At 54.8% G+C, this 16,179-nt stretch overlaps 1 protein-coding gene across 9 annotated transcripts in view; it reads right to left on the bottom strand.

The window, feature by feature from the left end:
- Positions 1 to 16,179, bottom strand: part of LOC144952477 (discoidin domain-containing receptor 2-like) — a 122,830-nt gene that overhangs the window by 76,852 nt on the left and 29,799 nt on the right. Inside the window, exon 2 of one of the 9 annotated variants that reach the window (XM_078882902.1) lies at positions 21 to 179. The exons of the other annotated variants lie outside the window; for them this stretch is intronic. The gene's annotated coding sequence lies outside the window, so the exon portion shown is untranslated. The remainder of the gene's footprint in view (positions 1 to 20; positions 180 to 16,179) is intronic. 9 annotated transcript variants of the gene reach the window in all.

Below are 16,179 nucleotides of genomic sequence, written 5' to 3'. Positions count from 1 at the left end.
TGGGTGCTGTAAGGGGATACCTTCGGAAGCAGTGGCAGGTCCGAGCGAAGGGGAGGAGCCGCCCAAAGGGTACTTAACGGGGACCCCGTGACAAAGGCGGGCTCGTTGTGGGAGCCCGGAGTGTGGATCAGCTGCAGGAGGTCTCTCCCGCTCGTGACCAGATAGTGTTGGCTGAACCCCTGTCCGGGGTCGATGAGTGGGAGAGCCGAAGAGATAGCCGAGATTAGGACTCCAAGAAGTCTGTGAGAATCGGCCAGGAGTGAGTGGGGTTCTTCTCTCCTCGGCCGGGCGGTGTTGGATGAACCCCGTCCTGGTCCGAGTGAGAGAGCCCAAGGGATAACCGAGGTTAGGACAAGAAGAGCTCGGGGGTCCATGGGAAGGACAGAGTATAGAGAACAACTACCCCTGGTGTGAGACCGAGTGTTTCAATCGTGTTCATAAACGGCAAAAGGCCTTACAAAAAGTTCTGTCTCCGTGTGGTTCTACGACGCAACAAAAGCATTGAGTTCATGGAAATGTAGGGGTGATACGCGCTGGCAGTAGGGATCGTGGGGCAGCGCGTGGTGATTGGCTGTGTGTTGGTGACGCGCGCTGACAGTGAAGGATCGTAGGTCAGCGCGGGGTCATGGGTTATGTGATGGTGATTGGCTGTGTGTTGGTGACGCGCGCTGACAGTGATGGATCGTGTGGCAGCGCGTGGTGATTGGTTGTGTGCGCTGACACAAGCTGGAAGAAGGGATCGTGTGGCAGCGCGTGGTGATTGGTCGACTAGGGTGGGTGCTCACATCGCGATCCGCATAGGCTCCGTCTCCTCGGGAGCGGAGGGCTATATAAGGCGGTGCGCGCGGGCGCTCGGGGAATTGGTGACCAGTGAAGACGGAAGACGGAGGAGGAAGAGATAGGGCCCTGAGACACCTAGTCCCGCTGTCCTTGTAAGGACCGGGACCCTGTGTGGCTCAGAGGCGGGACCTTGGGACCCGGGGCCGGACGTCCGTGTGAGGGCCGGGCCGCGGGACCCAGTGGTCGTGACCCATACCCAAGCTGGGGTGGATCTGGAGGTTCCCCCGGATGCTACGGGGCTGGGATGCCTGTGTGTGTGTAGCCAGGTGGAACGTGTAGCGTGAGCCGTAGTAACCACACGTGTCGGGTGGAACGTGTAGCGTGAGCTGTAGTGACCACACGTGTTATTGTGGCAAGACAAGTGTTAATAAAGTGTGCTACCCGTCAAGTGGTCTCCCGCCGTAGTTTACGATACTACAACTGGCGTCAGGAGTGAAACAGTCTTCCTGCCATGGATACCAGGAAGACTCATCGGACTCATGAGTGTGACCGGGAGGAAAACCACGACGACTCGGGCCAGCAGGCATCAGGGGGAGAAGAGGAGGAGATGCCGGCGCCACAGGACCCCTCATGGGCGCCCAACAAGCGGCTGGGGGCTGATGCCGGACTCCGTGACGCGCACTCCCGCCTGGCAGAGCTACTACTCGCTACGGCGTCCATCCTAGCGGAGATCACCACGTCTGGAGGAGCGAGAATGTCGACGGACATTGAAAGGGCTCGCGTTGCTGATTCCCGCCAAAATGACTTTGAAATTCCCGCCATTTCTGCTGAGCAGCCATCTTTTGGCGGAAACTGCGAGCAACACGTGGCGGGAGTCCTCCAATCCCTGCCGCTTACGTCATCAGCGCGCGCTACGGGCCGCCATCAGCCACCCGCCATAGGGGCCACCATTTTGCAGGTCGACGGTGCGGCACGGGAGAGTCACGAGGCAGAGGACGACATCATTTTCCAGCAGCGTCTTCCCGCGTTGACAGCCTTCAAGGCGGACGGCGGGGACTGGGGTGCATTCCAGCGAAGATTTCGCGCCCATCAAGAGATGTCGGCCTGGTCCGACGCTACGGCGCTGCGGGCACTGCCTGCCATGTTGGACGACAACGCGCTCGTGGCCTTCAGGTCCGCACCGAGATCGGCCCGCTCCACGCTCAAGGCTGCACTGGGCCTCATGGCCAAAGTGTACGGACCACCTTCGGCCTGCCACCACCAATTTTACGACCGACGGAAGGCGGACACGGAGACCGCGCTCGCCTACCGCACGGCGTTGTTGGCTCTCGCTGACGCCGTGTTCCCTCGTATGGACGAGGAGGGGCAGGACGCTATGGTTTTGGAACAACTGTTCAAGTTGGCGCAGGACCTGGGGGTCCCCATCAACACAGCCGACAAAGTGGACATATGTTCGTGTGTTGCAACAAGTATCCAGGCGCACGAGGTCCTGCAGCGGAAACAGGTGGTCGTCTGCACTGCTGCCGCGGTCTCAGCTCCGGCCCGGTGGTCACCGAGCCCCAGGTCGTTTGCCCACGGGAGGAGGCGTTCGCTGCTGCACGACCGGGGGATTGGAGGTCGGGGGGTCGGTCGCCTCTGCGATCGACCCGCAAGCTGGAGCAACCGAGACCTCCGACGTCCCTCATCACGTGCTACAACTGCGGCCTTCGGGGCCACGTGGCGTCCGGGTGCCGCGCTCCACGTCAGCGTGCCACGGGACCTCGGCTGGACGACGACCAAGGCCCCATGTCGTCCCAACTACCCCCGGCAAGTCGCGGCACTTCACATGCTCGGCCTACATACGCGACACACATGGGCCGTCGCTTTGCGGCGGAGGATGTGCGATTGGGGGTCGGGGATTCGGTTCGGAGAGGGGGGTTCGTACGGGGCCGGGGGGACATTAAATGGTCCGAGTTGGGCCACAGAATAGTGGCCGCGGCGGCCGGTTCGTCAGTCGTTACGGGATTCATAGACGGGGTCGAGGTCAGGGTGCTGGTGGACACGGGAGCGTCGGCGACTATAATTTCCGACCTCATTTATAACATTCTCTCCGTTCAATGTCGACCTCTGCTTCCGGTGGACGTGCCATTTTACGCGGCAAATGGGGGCTCGTTGGGTATTATCGGTCAGATTCGGGCGACCATTTGCATAGGGGATATTAAATTGGCGGGACCTGTTTTCGTCTCCTCTTCCCTAGCGGTTCCTTGTCTGTTGGGCACAGATTTTTTGGCTAAGATGCCCATTAAAATTCTCGTGGATCAATGTTGTATTGAGCTGCCATCGGGTCGCCTTTTTTCTTTTTTATCTAACCCTACTGAAATACGGACGGCGTGCGCGACGATCCAAGCGCTAGCGAAACAGACGGTGCACGTGCCCCCGGGTTCGCAGATGTTGATACCCCTCCGGTTGCAGAAGCCATTGGGTGGGGTGACTGCGGGACAAGGCGTGCTTTTGGGTCCATCGAATAGAGCTGTCGGGGGTCTGGATTTGGCGGTGGCTCAAACGTTGGTTCGGGCTGACGGGGACCCGTTCGTTATGGTGTTAAACGTTGGTTCGCGGCCGGCCGTTATTCCGCAGGGCACCGTGCTTGCTCACACGGCACGGGTCCCTGCGGAAGAGCGCCTTATTGCACATGTTGATCCCGTCCCGGCGCAGAAAATTCTATCGGGTGATGACCTTGAATGGGTCGATTCGCTGTGTGCGGACTCCAGTGATTTGTCAAGGGTGCAATTGGGTGCGCTGTGCGCTCTGCTGATCGAATTCTCCGATGTGTTCAGCAAGCACAAATATGATATTGGGTGCACGGACCTGTTACGCCACCACATTGAAACAGGCGATGCGGCACCAGTCCGGCAGAATCCCTTCCGGCTGAGTCCTGCCGAGAAGGAACACGTTCAATCGGCCGTCAATGACATGCTGACGGCCGACATCATTTCGCCCTCATCCAGTCCGTGGGGAGCACCTATCGTTCTGGTTAAAAAGCAAGACGGGTCCTTGCGTTTTTGTGTAGATTTCCGTCGCCTGAATAAAATCTCCATGGCTGATGCGTATCCGCTCCCCAGAATGGATGAGTCCCTGGACGCATTGTCCGGGGCGCAATATTTTTCTACACTTGACTTACTGTCGGGATTCTGGCAGCTGCCACTCGACGATGAGTCTAAACCTAAGACAGCATTCCGGACCCCAGGGGGCCTGTTCCAGTTTAATCTGTTGCCCATGGGACTCCACTCCGCTCCCGCGACGTTTCAGCGCCTTATGGAATTGGTTTTGTCGGGTCTGCAATGGGATACTTGCTTAATTTACCTTGACGATGTCATTGTTTTCAGCAAAACTTTTGAGGAACACCTCCAGCGATTAAGAGGGGTGTTCTTGCGGATGTGATCGGCTAAGTTGAAGTTTAAACCGGCGAAATGCCACCTTCTGCGGAAATCCGTAAGGTACTTGGGCCACATTGTCGATTCTTCAGGGATCTCCACCGATCCCGCGAAGACGAACTGTGTCAGTTCATGGCCAATGCCCACGTCGGTTTCTGAGGTCCGCAGCTTCATTGGTTTTGCGTCCTACTACCGCCGATTCGTTGAGCATTTCACCACCATTGCCAAACCCTTGCATGCTCTAACAGCCAAAGGAGTCAGGTTTCGATGGGGGCCAGAGGAGGAGGCCGCGTTCTGCTCCCTTCGGGACGCCTTGGTGGGTGCCTCGTCCTTACGTTACCCTGACTTTACGAGTCCCTTCTTGCTGGATACTGATGCTAGTAACACGGGCATTGGGGGGGTGCTCTCACAGGTCGTTGGGGGAGTTGAACGGGTGGTCGCCTATGGTAGCAGGGTTTTGTCGCCTGCGGAACAGCGCTACTGCGTCACCCGTCGTGAGTTGCTGGCTATTGTTTTTTTTGTACAGCAATTTAGACCTTATCTCTATGGCCGTCATTTTACGGTCCGGACGGACCACGCGGCGCTTCAGTATTCATTGAGGGTCGCCCAACCCTCGGGCCAATTGTCACGGTGGTTGGAAGTCCTCCAGGACTATCAATTTATGACCACTTACCGTAAGGGGTTGCGCCACACCAACGCGGATGCCCTGTCGCGGTTGTCGCCTCGTCCCAAATGTGCGTGCTTGATGGGGTCGGCGCGCTGTAAACCGCCAGGTGCTGTACCCGAGAGTGAGTTGGTCGCGGCCGCGAATGCGCCGATGGTTGACGTTCCTGCTACCCCTGCGGGCGGGGACTCGCTACTCTCACTGTCTCTCGTTGAGTGGGGCCGACTCCAGATGGCTGACAGCTCCCTGCTCGCGTTGCGTCACAGGGCGGGGGGTCCCAAGGAGGGTCGAAAGCGAGCTGGCTCCTGGCTGCTCAAGCAGGGCCTGCTAATGAGATGGGACAATATGTCCCGGCGGCACGCACTCGTCGTGCCTTCCGCTATGCGGGGCAAAGTTGTTCTGGCCGCACACGAACGCCTCTTGCATCTGGGGGTAAACAAAACGCTTGCTCTGCTCCAGCGTGACTATTATTGGCCGGGGATGGGGAGCAATGTGGTCAATATACTGAATGGGTGTGTGGATTGCGCCAAACGGAAACCACCGCCCGTTGCGCCAAATCCACCGCTGCAGTCTATTCAGGTCTCGCGCACTAACGAGCTCGTTGCGCTGGATATTTTGGGGCCTTTTCCTGTCACGCCTAGGGGTAACAAGTACCTGTTGGTTGGTGTGGAATACTTTACCCGATGGCCTATGGCGTGGCCACTCGCCAACCAGTCGGTGGCGGCCGTGGCGGACGCCTTTGTCCAAGGCTACGTCTTGGACAAGGGGACTCCCGAACGCTTGCTGACCGACCAGGGAAAGAATTTTTCGAGTAAATTGCTGCAGGAGGTGTGCGACCTTTTGGGTACTAAAAAGGTGCGTACCTCCCCGTACCACCCACAGACTGACGGGATGGTGGAGCGACTCCACAGGACTTTAACCTCCATGTTGTGCCAGCAGGTGTGCGAGGCACAGGTTGACTGGGACTTGCAGGTCCTGGGGGTCCTCGCCGCGTATAGAATGGCCCCCCATGCAGCTACGGGGTTTTCCCCATTTTATCTGATGTACGGTCGGGAGACCGATCCGCCCATGGAGACTCAGCTGGGACTTTCCGTGCCACGGCCTAATTCCAAATTGGCCGACCATATTAAATTTAACATTGCAAAACTCGCCGAGGCACGGGAGGCCACACGGCTTAATTCGAGATCTCGGCAAATCGCCAACGAGCGCTTGCGTGCACGGAAGGTGTCCGTGCACGATTGGAAGCCGGGCGATAGGGCCTGGCTGCACTGCCCTCATGCACCTTTGGCTACGTCGCCTAAATTGTTGAGGCCATGGCTGGGACCCATGGAGGTCGTGCGGGTTGCACGCCCCCAGTGTGTTTAGATAAAATGGGGAAAGCGCCGTTGGTACGTTCACCCCTCCCGGCTGAAACCGTTCTCGCCTCCATATGGCCTTCCTTTATGTCGTGAGGACCGAGCATGTGATGTGACCGACGACCCGGGGAGGGAAATATTTCCGCCTGATCCTCACATGTTTTCGCCTCATCCGCTCCCAGGTGTCTTGGAACTGACGGCTGCCGACCACCGGCGACCAGATCCCCGCGGCACGGCCGGTTCTTCCAGGCCCAAACCGTGCCTTCCTGGGCTGCCGGAGCCACCGGACGGTCGACAGCGTCCCGTCCCGTACGACGGACCGGCCAGGCGGACTCGCGCTAGGTCGCGCAACTTTTCCTGACCAAATAATTGGGGTGGGGATGCGGGCCGACACAGCCGGAGCGTCTCGTCACTACGTTCCCCGTCCGCTCGACCGCTCTATCACCCCGTTCAAGGAGCGAGCGGAAGGGGGATCGGTAGTCAAGGAGACACTGGACACGTCTGTTTTTTTTCGGAATAACTTTTATTGTGTTGCTCGTCGGTTTGTACATAGGTTGTTGTTGTGTTGTGTTGTGTCGTTGTGTTGCGTTGTTGTTGTGTTATGGGGCACACTTGGGGAGTGGGGGTTTTTTTGTTGTTGTTGTTGTTGTTTTAGCAGCCGGGCCGGCTGCGAGCTATGTGGGAGGGGGTGATGTAGGGGTGATACACGCTGGCAGTAGGGATCGTGGGGCAGCGCGTGGTGATTGGCTGTGTGTTGGTGACGCGCGCTGACAGTGAGGGATCGTAGGTCAGCGCGGGGTCATGGGTTATGTGATGGTGATTGGCTGTGTGTTGGTGACGCACGCTAACAGTGATGGATCGTGTGGCAGCGCGTGGTGATTGGTTGTGTGCGCTGACACAAGCTGGAAGAAGGGATCGTGTGGCAGCGCGTGGTGATTGGTCGACTAGGGTGGGTGCTCACATCGCGATCCGCATAGGCTCCGTCTCCTCGGGAGCGGAGGGCTATATAAGGCGGTGCGCGCGGGCGCTCGGAGAGTTGGTGACCGGTGAAGACGGAAGACGGAGGAGGAAGAGATAGGGCCCTGAAACACCTAGTCCCGCTGTCCTTGTAAGGACCGGGACCCTGTGTGGCTCAGAGGCGGGACCTTGGGACCCGGGGCCGGACGTACGTGTGAGGGCCGGGCCGCAAGACCCAGTGGTCGTGACCCATACCCAAGCTGGGGTGGGTCTGGAGGTTCCCCCGGATGCTATGAGGCTGGAATGCCTGTGTGTGTGTAGCCGGGTGGAACGTGTAGCGTGAGCTGTAGTAACCACACGTGTCGGGTGGAACGTGTAGCGTGAGCTGTAGTGACCACACGTGTTATTGTGGCAAGACAAGTGTTAATAAAGTGTGCTACCCGTCAAGTGGTCTCCCGCCGTAGTTTACTATACTACAGAAACATTAACCATTGTAGTAGTGGTAGTAGAGTTACAAGGAGGCACCTGGTGGGCGAGTGAGCGGAGTGATAGTGATGATGATGATGATACCGATGTTGATTATGAGGACCCTAACCCATCCAAGCGCTGTCCAGGCTAACCATCTGCTGAGCTTCAGAGGTCTGACGAGATCGGACACATTGTGGGTCATAGGCTTATGAACGTGTGTTCGTGTATGGGTCTGTGAGAGAGTGTGGGTGTGAGTGTGTGTATACGTGTGTGTTCCTGTGTGTGAGAGAGTGTTGGTGTGAGTATTTGTGTACGTGTGTGTGTTCTTGTGTGTGTGTGAGAGAGAGAGTGTTTGTGTGAGTGTGTGTGTACGTTGGGCAAAAAGAACCCCCTACCTCCCCGTGGTGCAGGACGGGCAATGCTGTCGTGGGCAGTGCTGTGGGGGAGGGGCCAATTCCAATTGGCCTTTCCCCTCAGGGCATTTGTGACCACCACAGCGGCTAAATGGGGGCTCGGGATGGGTGCGAGGAGCTGGTAACCCCTTCATTTTCAATAAATTAGCACTAAACCACGTGAAAAATATCTAATGAATAAGCTTGTGCCGGAGGCTCCGGGGGGACAGACGTCTATGACGTCTAGGGGCCAAACCCCATCTGGCGGAGCCAGGAGATTGAATATTCACCCTCAGGTGCTCCTCCAGAAACAACAAAAAGCCACTACTTGTGGCTACGTGGAATGTTCGAACGCTCACTGCGGAGGAGAGGCTGCCACTCCTCTGTCGGGAGCTGGGCCGGTACCGCCTGGATCTCTGTGGCATTCAGGAGGTCCGGTTGACCGGCTCTGGCTCCTGCCACCATGAGGGGTGGAAAGTCCTCTACTCGGGAGCAGGAGACTGGCAAACAACAGGTTTGGCTCTTCTTCTGAACAAAATAATGAAGGGGGCGTGGGAGCGTGGCGGTGAGGTGTGGGAAGCTGTAAGCCCCAGGCTACTTTGGGCTCGCCTTCCCATCAACCGGAGGCGAAGAGTGGTGGTCGTGGTTACTTATGCCCCCACCGAAGACGAACATCCGTGGAGGGATGCAGGCAAGGCCGATGAGTCAGATGCCTTCTATGACCTCCTGTCACAGGTGCTGGCTAAAGTGGCCCCTCGGGAAAGAGTCATCTTGTTGGGTGACTTCAATGTCCGAGTTGGTCATGATGCTGGCACTTTCTCTGAAGTGATTGGAGGGCATGGGCCAGATCAGCTCAATGCAACGGTAGGAGGCTGCTAGATTTTTGTGCAGCCCATGGGCTTGTAAGTACCAACACGCTGTTCCAGCATTGGCACATCCACACAACATCATGGATGCATGCCGGGTCCAAGCAAGAACATTGTTGGACTACATATTGATGAACCAGCGGATGCGAGCCCATGTCCTTGACACCAGGACCTACCATGGAGCTGATCTGCCCTCTGACCATCGAGTAGTCATCTGTAAGATGCGCCAGCCATTCTTCCACTCCGGTGGTGGGTGTACACCCAGGACCCCATTCCAACCTAAGGTGGCCTAGTCTCAGCTAGCTGATGGAAGTTGCAAGCGAGAATTTCATGATCGCTTGCGGCTGGGATTGGCATCTTCCCCCACTCCTCCTGATGTTCAGGATGGTTGAGAAAAAGCGACAGGCCCACTCTCATCGGCTACACCATCCCACGTCAGAGAATAAGGAGGCTTACCGCAGCCTTCGCTCAGAGGTTCGGAGAGCCATGAGGCGCTGCAAGGATGGGTGGTGGTCGTGGGTTGCTGAATAGATGGAGTCTGCCTTAATGGCCCGCGATCACAAATCCCTATTTAACTCCATCAAAAAAGTAACCTGCAGCGCCATACCTATTACCATCAATAGGGGAAAGAATGGTGATCCAATCTCTGATCTCCAGGAAGAGGTTTGCAGATTTGTTGAGCATTTTTGTGAGGTCCTGGAGGAGGGGGCATCCCTCAGCCTGGAAAACATCATGGGACAAAGTGGGGATGACCCTGCTGAGGATGCGGTGCCTCAAAAATTGGAGGAGGAAGTCACCCCCTATGAGTGACTGGCTGAGGCGCCATCCATTGAGGAAGTACTGAAGGCGATCCAGAGTCTGAGATCAGGAAAGGTACCGGGCAGATATGATCTCCCAAGCGAAATGCTGACGGAGGTTGGCGTTTGTGCGCAGACTGCCCTACATGACATCATAACAACAGTCTGGGCCACTGGACGGGTTCCGCAGGATTGGAAGGATGCCCTGGTGGTCCCTCTCTTTAAGAAGGGGGACCGCACAGACTAACAACTACAGGGGCATCTCATGCCTCAGTGTGCCGGGAAAGGTCCTGGCAAGGTTAATTCAACATCGCCTTGCTCGGCACGCTGAGGAAAGGCTTGTGGAGCCCCAATGCGGTTTCAGAAAAGGGCGGTCCTGCACAGATGCCATATTTTCTGTCCGTCTGCTACAGCAGAGGTGTAGGGAATTCCAATAATACCTACATCTCTGCTTAATTGACCTGGTCAAGGCATATGATAGCATCAGTAGACCGAGGCTCTGGGTTGTTCTCTGTGCTTTCGGAGTCCCTGACCCTCTACTCACGCTCATTAAGGACCTTCATGATGGTGAGCAGGCCCGGGTAAAACTACGTGGCCGGGAGTCAGAGCCATTCCCTGTACACCTTGGGGTGCGACAGGGATGTCCTCTGGCTCCAACATTATTTAACATCTATTTCGACCACGTAGTTCGTGAAGCCTTCAGTAGCTGTACTGGAGGAATTTCCATCTGGTACAGATACAATGGGAGGCTGATCGATGCCTGGGTGCGGTCAAGGGATGACTACCTATTGGTCAACCACGTTATGTATGCCGTCGACATGGACATTTGCAGCTCACTCAGAGGAGGATTTGGAGGCGCTGCTGCTGAAACTGGAGTGTGCCACTCAGAGGTGGGGCGTTACCATCAGCCCCACCAAAACGAAGCACCTGCCCGGGTATTTTGTACCATCGGTCACTCCACCCCCACAACTCCCAACCAGTGATGGTGCAGTTGTGGAGAGAGTGGAGAGTTTCCCATACCTGGGCATTGTGCTCATTACCGGCTCCGGTTTAACAGCAGAGGTCTCACTCCAAATCAGTCGAGCGGCATTATCTTTTCATCGGTTGCGTAAGGCTGTGTGTCACTCCGCACGAAGCTTCGGGTCTTCTCAGCCACAGTCATTCCCCCCCTTCTCTATGCTTGCGAAACGTGGACCCCCCTAATGGAACATCTTCATCGGTTAGAAACATTTAGGCTGGCCAGCCTACGATCAATCCTGGGTTTAACCAGGCTGGATTGTGTGCGGAGCTCACAAATCCTCGAAAGATCTGGACAAAGTCCCATCGGTGAGCACCTCCGGCAGGCAAAGCTGCGTTGGCTGGGCCATGTAGCCCGCATACCCAGCCACCGCATGCCTAAACAGCTTTTGTTCGGCCAGATAGAGGGAGCTAAACGGGCGTGGCACGGGCTAGAGAAGAGATTGAGTGATGTGGTACAGGAGGATGTGGAGCTGAATGGACTTGCCGATGACTGGCACCAGCGGTGTCAAGATCGTCCTCTGTGGAGAAGGCTCGTGAAGGACGCTGCTGGGCAGTTGGAGGCAGTCGCCCTCCAACAACAACAGAGGGCAGATGAGCGACGCTCACAACAACGAGCGGAGCGCTGGGTGGCTAAAGCACAGCAAGTTGGCACAGTAGGGGGCACAGATGGTGCATCAGCCAGTTGTCTCGGTCATCTCAGTCAGTCGACCTGTGGCACCTGGGTCTGCCCCGTGACCTCCTGCCAGCGGGCATTCGACACTTCACGTGGCCTCAATGTGCACACATGGCCTGGCACAAGCGTCGTGGTTACATCACCGCCACTAAGTGGCGAATGGCGGTTGTTGTTGTTGTGTGTAGGGACTGGTAGTGTATAGGTTAGCCGTAAGATGCGCTTTAACCCGGCGACCAGAGTTTGATTCCCGCTCATGGCCAACACCGGTGACGATTATCTGAACCGATCCTGGGCCTCTCCTAGGTCGACTCAGCATCAAATGAGTACCTCGCCGCGACGTGTAAAACATCGCCACTGGAGGATACAAATGCGGCCGGGCGTGGCGCTGGCCACCCACCCCCTCGTGTGCCACAGTGGCGGCCTTCATAGGCGCTGCTGCTCCTTGCTCACATCACCTGCGCCCCAACAGTCTGTTACAGGCGACTCGGGGCGATCTTTGGTGTGTTTTTGACTGGGTGTGAGAGAGTGAGATGGTGGGTGGGAGGGTGGGGTGTGTGAGACAGAGTATGTATGTGTGTGTGTTAGATAGTATTGGTGTGTGTTAGAGAGTAGGTGTGTGTGTGTGAGAGAGAGTAGGTGTGTGTGTGAGAGAGAGTAGGTGTGTGTGTGTGAGAGAAAGTGAGACGTTGGGTGGGTGGGTGTGTTAGAGAGTAGGTGTGTGTTAGAGAGTAGGTGTGTGTTAGAGAGTAGGTGTGTGTAATAGAGAGTAGGTGTGTGTAATAGAGAGTAGGTGTGTTTGTGTGTGAGAGAGAGAGTGAGACGTTGGGTAGGAGGGTGTGGGTGTGTGTGTGAGACAGAGTATGTATGAGTGTGTGTGTGTTAGAGAGTAGGTGTGTGTGTGTGTGTGTTAGAGAGTAGGTGTGTGTGTGTTAGAGATTTCGAGAGTAAATACAGTAAGTGTTTGTGTGAGTGAGTAGGTATGTGTGTGAAAGAGAGAGTAGGTATGAGTGTAGTAGTAATAATAATATAGGAAGTAATGTATATGTGTGTGTGTATTAGAGAGTAGTGTGCATGAGAGAGTGAGAATGCAGGTGTGTGTGTGAGAGCAGGCCCGGGTAAAGATACGTGGCCAGGAGTCGGAGCCAATACCTGTTCACCTTGGGGTGCGGCAGGGATGTCCTCTGGCTCCCACATGATTAAACATCATCTTTGACCACGTAGTTCGAGAAGCGTTCATGGATGTACCAGAGGAATTTCAATCAAATACAATGTGAGGCTGATCGATGCCCGGGTGCGGTCGAGGGATGGCTCCCTCTTGGTCAACCACGTTATGTATGCTGATGATCTGGTGATTGCAGCTCACTCAGAGGTGTTGCAGGCGCTGCTGCTGAACCTGGAGCATACCACTAAGAGGTGGGGTCTTACCATCAGCCCCACCAAAACTAAGCACCTGCTTGGGTATTTTGTGCAACCAAAATCTCCACCCCCGATTGTGGAGAGAGTGGAGAGTTTCCCATACCTGAGCAGTGTGCTTATGACCAGCTCCGGTTTGACAACAGAGGTCTTTACTCCGAATCAGTCCGGACGGCATTATCTTTTCATCGGTTGCGTAACGCTGTGTGGAAGCTACAACGTCTGTCGCTCCACACGAAGCTTCGGGTCTTCTTGGCCACAGTCATGCCCTCCCTTCTCTATCCTTTTGAAACGTGGATCCCTCTAATGGAACATCTGTGTCGGTTATAAACATTCAGGCTGGCATGCCTACAATCAATCCTGGGTTTAACCAGGCTGGATTGTGTGAGGAGCTCACAAATCCTTGAAAGATCTGGACACATTCCTACCAGTGAGCTCCTCCGGCAGGCAAGGCTGCGTTGGCTGGGTTCACGTAGCCCGCATGCCCAGTCACCGCGTGCCCAAGCAGCTTCTGTTTGGCCACATAGAGGGGGCTAAACGGACACGACACGGGCTGGAGAAGAGATGGAGTGATGCGGTACGGGAGGATGTGGAGCTGAGTGGAATTGCCGACGACTAGTACCAGCTGTGTCAGGATCAGCCTCTATGGAGCAGGCTCGTGAAGGACGCTGCTACTGGGCAGTTGGAGGCAGTTGCCCCCTAGCAACAACGGGGGGCAGAGGAGCGACGCTCACAACTACGAGCGGAGCACGTGGTGGCTAAAACGCAGCAAGTTGTCAACGTAAGGCATACAGCTAGTGCATCTACCGGTCATCTCAGTCAGCCAAGCTATGGCACCTGCAGGGTCTGTCCCGAGACCTCCTGGTCAGCGACCCTTCAACACTTCACGTGGCTTCAAAGTGCACCTAGCCTGGCACAGGCACCGTGGTGATGTCACCGTCACTTAGCAGTGAATGGCGAGTATTGGTATGTGTGTGTGAGAGAGAGTAAGTATGTGTGTGTGTGTGAGAGTAAGTACGTGTGTGAGAGTGAGAAAGAAGGTATGTGCGTGTAGGTATGTGTGTGTGTGAGTGAGAGAGAGAGTAGGTGTGTGTATGTCAGAGAGTAGGTATGTGCGTGTAGGTATGTGCGTGTGAGAGTGGTCAAGCAGGTATCTGTGTGTGTGGGAGCGGTAGTGTAGCGGTCAGCGCGCTGCTCTACGAACTTGGCCGCACAAGTTAAATTCCCACTCACGGCCAACACCAGTGACGATTATCTGAACAGGTCCTGGGCTTCTCCTAGGTAGACTCTGCCTCAAATGAGTACCTCGTGCGGTGTGTAGTAAACATCGCCACTAGGGAGACAAAGGCGGTCGGGCGTGGTGCTGGCCACCCACCCCCTCGTGTGCCACAGTGCCAGCTTTCGTAGGTGCTGCACGCGAACAGCACTTGCCCTGACAGTCTGCCGAGGCTAAGCGGAGGATCTTTGTCTTTGTGCGAGAGAGTGATACAGTAGGTATGTGTGCGCGAACAGGTATGTGACTGTGCGTAAGTCTCAACAAGATAAGCAAAGTCTCCTTCACGTCTCGCCACGTAAACAATTCAAAGAATATTTAGCACATCCCATCAGCCACGCCGCCTCCTGGGGAGTGCAAAGCTTCAGCGACATTGATTCGAACGCAAGCAAAAGCTGTCTCGACGTGCAGGGTCTCATCAGCAGGCAGCCTTGCACGAACCAGTGCTGGTGAACTGCCAGATGTGTATGGACAAGGACTCACCCTCTCTGTCAGATGCGGCCCTTGCTCGGCACAATGCGAACTGTGAGCAGCCAATAATATAGTGTCGCAAATCCTCTGCATTCTCTTCGATGAACATAATGCACACACGTCGTGTATGTCCAGTAAGTGTGAGTGACTCAACAAGTGTCCATTGACCGTTTAAATGACTGATTGGCTCACAAGTGACGACATCACATTCACCCCTTGCTCGATTTAACACCGAAGCAGCAGGAGAATTTATCCACAACTCTGTGGCTGTCGCCTGATGAGGCTGCTGGCTGTTGTTGTGGTTGTTATTGTAATCACCGGCGAAACTTCACGGTTACTCGAATTGTAAATGTTGTCGTGGGTTTACTCTCCAACACACACACACCGGTTAGTGATTAATTAGTATACTACAATATGCGCAACACTATATACTACACTATACACTACTATACACGACACTATAATTGTAAATGTTGTAGTGGGTTTACGTTCCAACACACACACACCGGTTAGTGATTAAGTAGTATACTACAATATGCACGACACTATACATTACTATACACTACACTATAATTGTAAAGGTTGTAGTGGGTTTACTCTCTGACACAACCGGTTAGTGCTGTACTAGTACACTCCACGATACACTCCACGATACACTATGCTATACACTACACTATAATTGGAAATGTTGTACTGTCGGTTTACTCTCCAACACACAACCGGTTAGTGCTGTACTAGTAACGAATTGGCCACGTTTGTGTTTAGGTAACACAAACCCCTTACTGATTGGCTGTGAAGGGTGGTGGCGGGTTTAACGACTCAACGTTGATATTTACTACAACCCAACAACAAAACACCTCTTATGGGTGGTCATGTGATGTTACTCGACTTGTGTTCTGTCCCCACGCGAGTCATTATTCTATGTTACGCCAGTTGGCGCGTCTCGTTTGGTGACCCTGTGGTTCTCTGCGGCTGTCTGTGGGAGTCCCCGAGTGGCCAGGCCGACACCAACGACTCAATGCACTGGAGACCCACACCTCTTATTAGCACGGTTGGCTACGTGCGGCGTGAAAGAAGTTCAAAATGGATGCTGAATTATACACTACACTATACACGACACACACTACACTATACGCAATACACTATACAATACATTATATACTAAACTAAGGGGCCGTCCATAAATGACGTCACGCGATTTTTGACAATTCCCCCCCCCTTGTCACACGACGTCACAAAAAGTCACACCCCCCTCAAAAATGACGTCACAAAGCTCTGCCCTCCCCCAAACCATATTTCCATTTTGAAAATAAAACATGCTTCAAATCTTCTTGGTTCTTTCGGTAAAGTCACGTAGAAGGGAAGTAATAAAATAATAAAAATAAAACATAATAAAACAATTCTCACGACGTTTCGGCCACAACGCAAGCAGCCGTCCTCAGGTGAAAACCAGGTCTGTCGAGGCGACAGCGTCTGAATGAAACAGCACACGTGCTTGGAGCATATATATAAGCTGGGTTGGAAGGGGGTAAAAGAGCGCCTTGACAAAAGAATATGCATATCAAGAGGCATTTAGCATATTTATGGGAAATGCAGGTATGTGATTAGTACTACTCATGCCCGTGCATTATGCAGGA

This window comes from Lampetra fluviatilis, chromosome 68, assembly GCF_964198595.1.
Source record: "Lampetra fluviatilis chromosome 68, kcLamFluv1.1, whole genome shotgun sequence".
NCBI classification, from domain to species: Eukaryota; Metazoa; Chordata; class Hyperoartia; order Petromyzontiformes; family Petromyzontidae; genus Lampetra; species Lampetra fluviatilis.
Note: the sequence above shows the minus strand (reverse complement) of the source record. Positions and strands in the feature narration are given on the sequence as shown.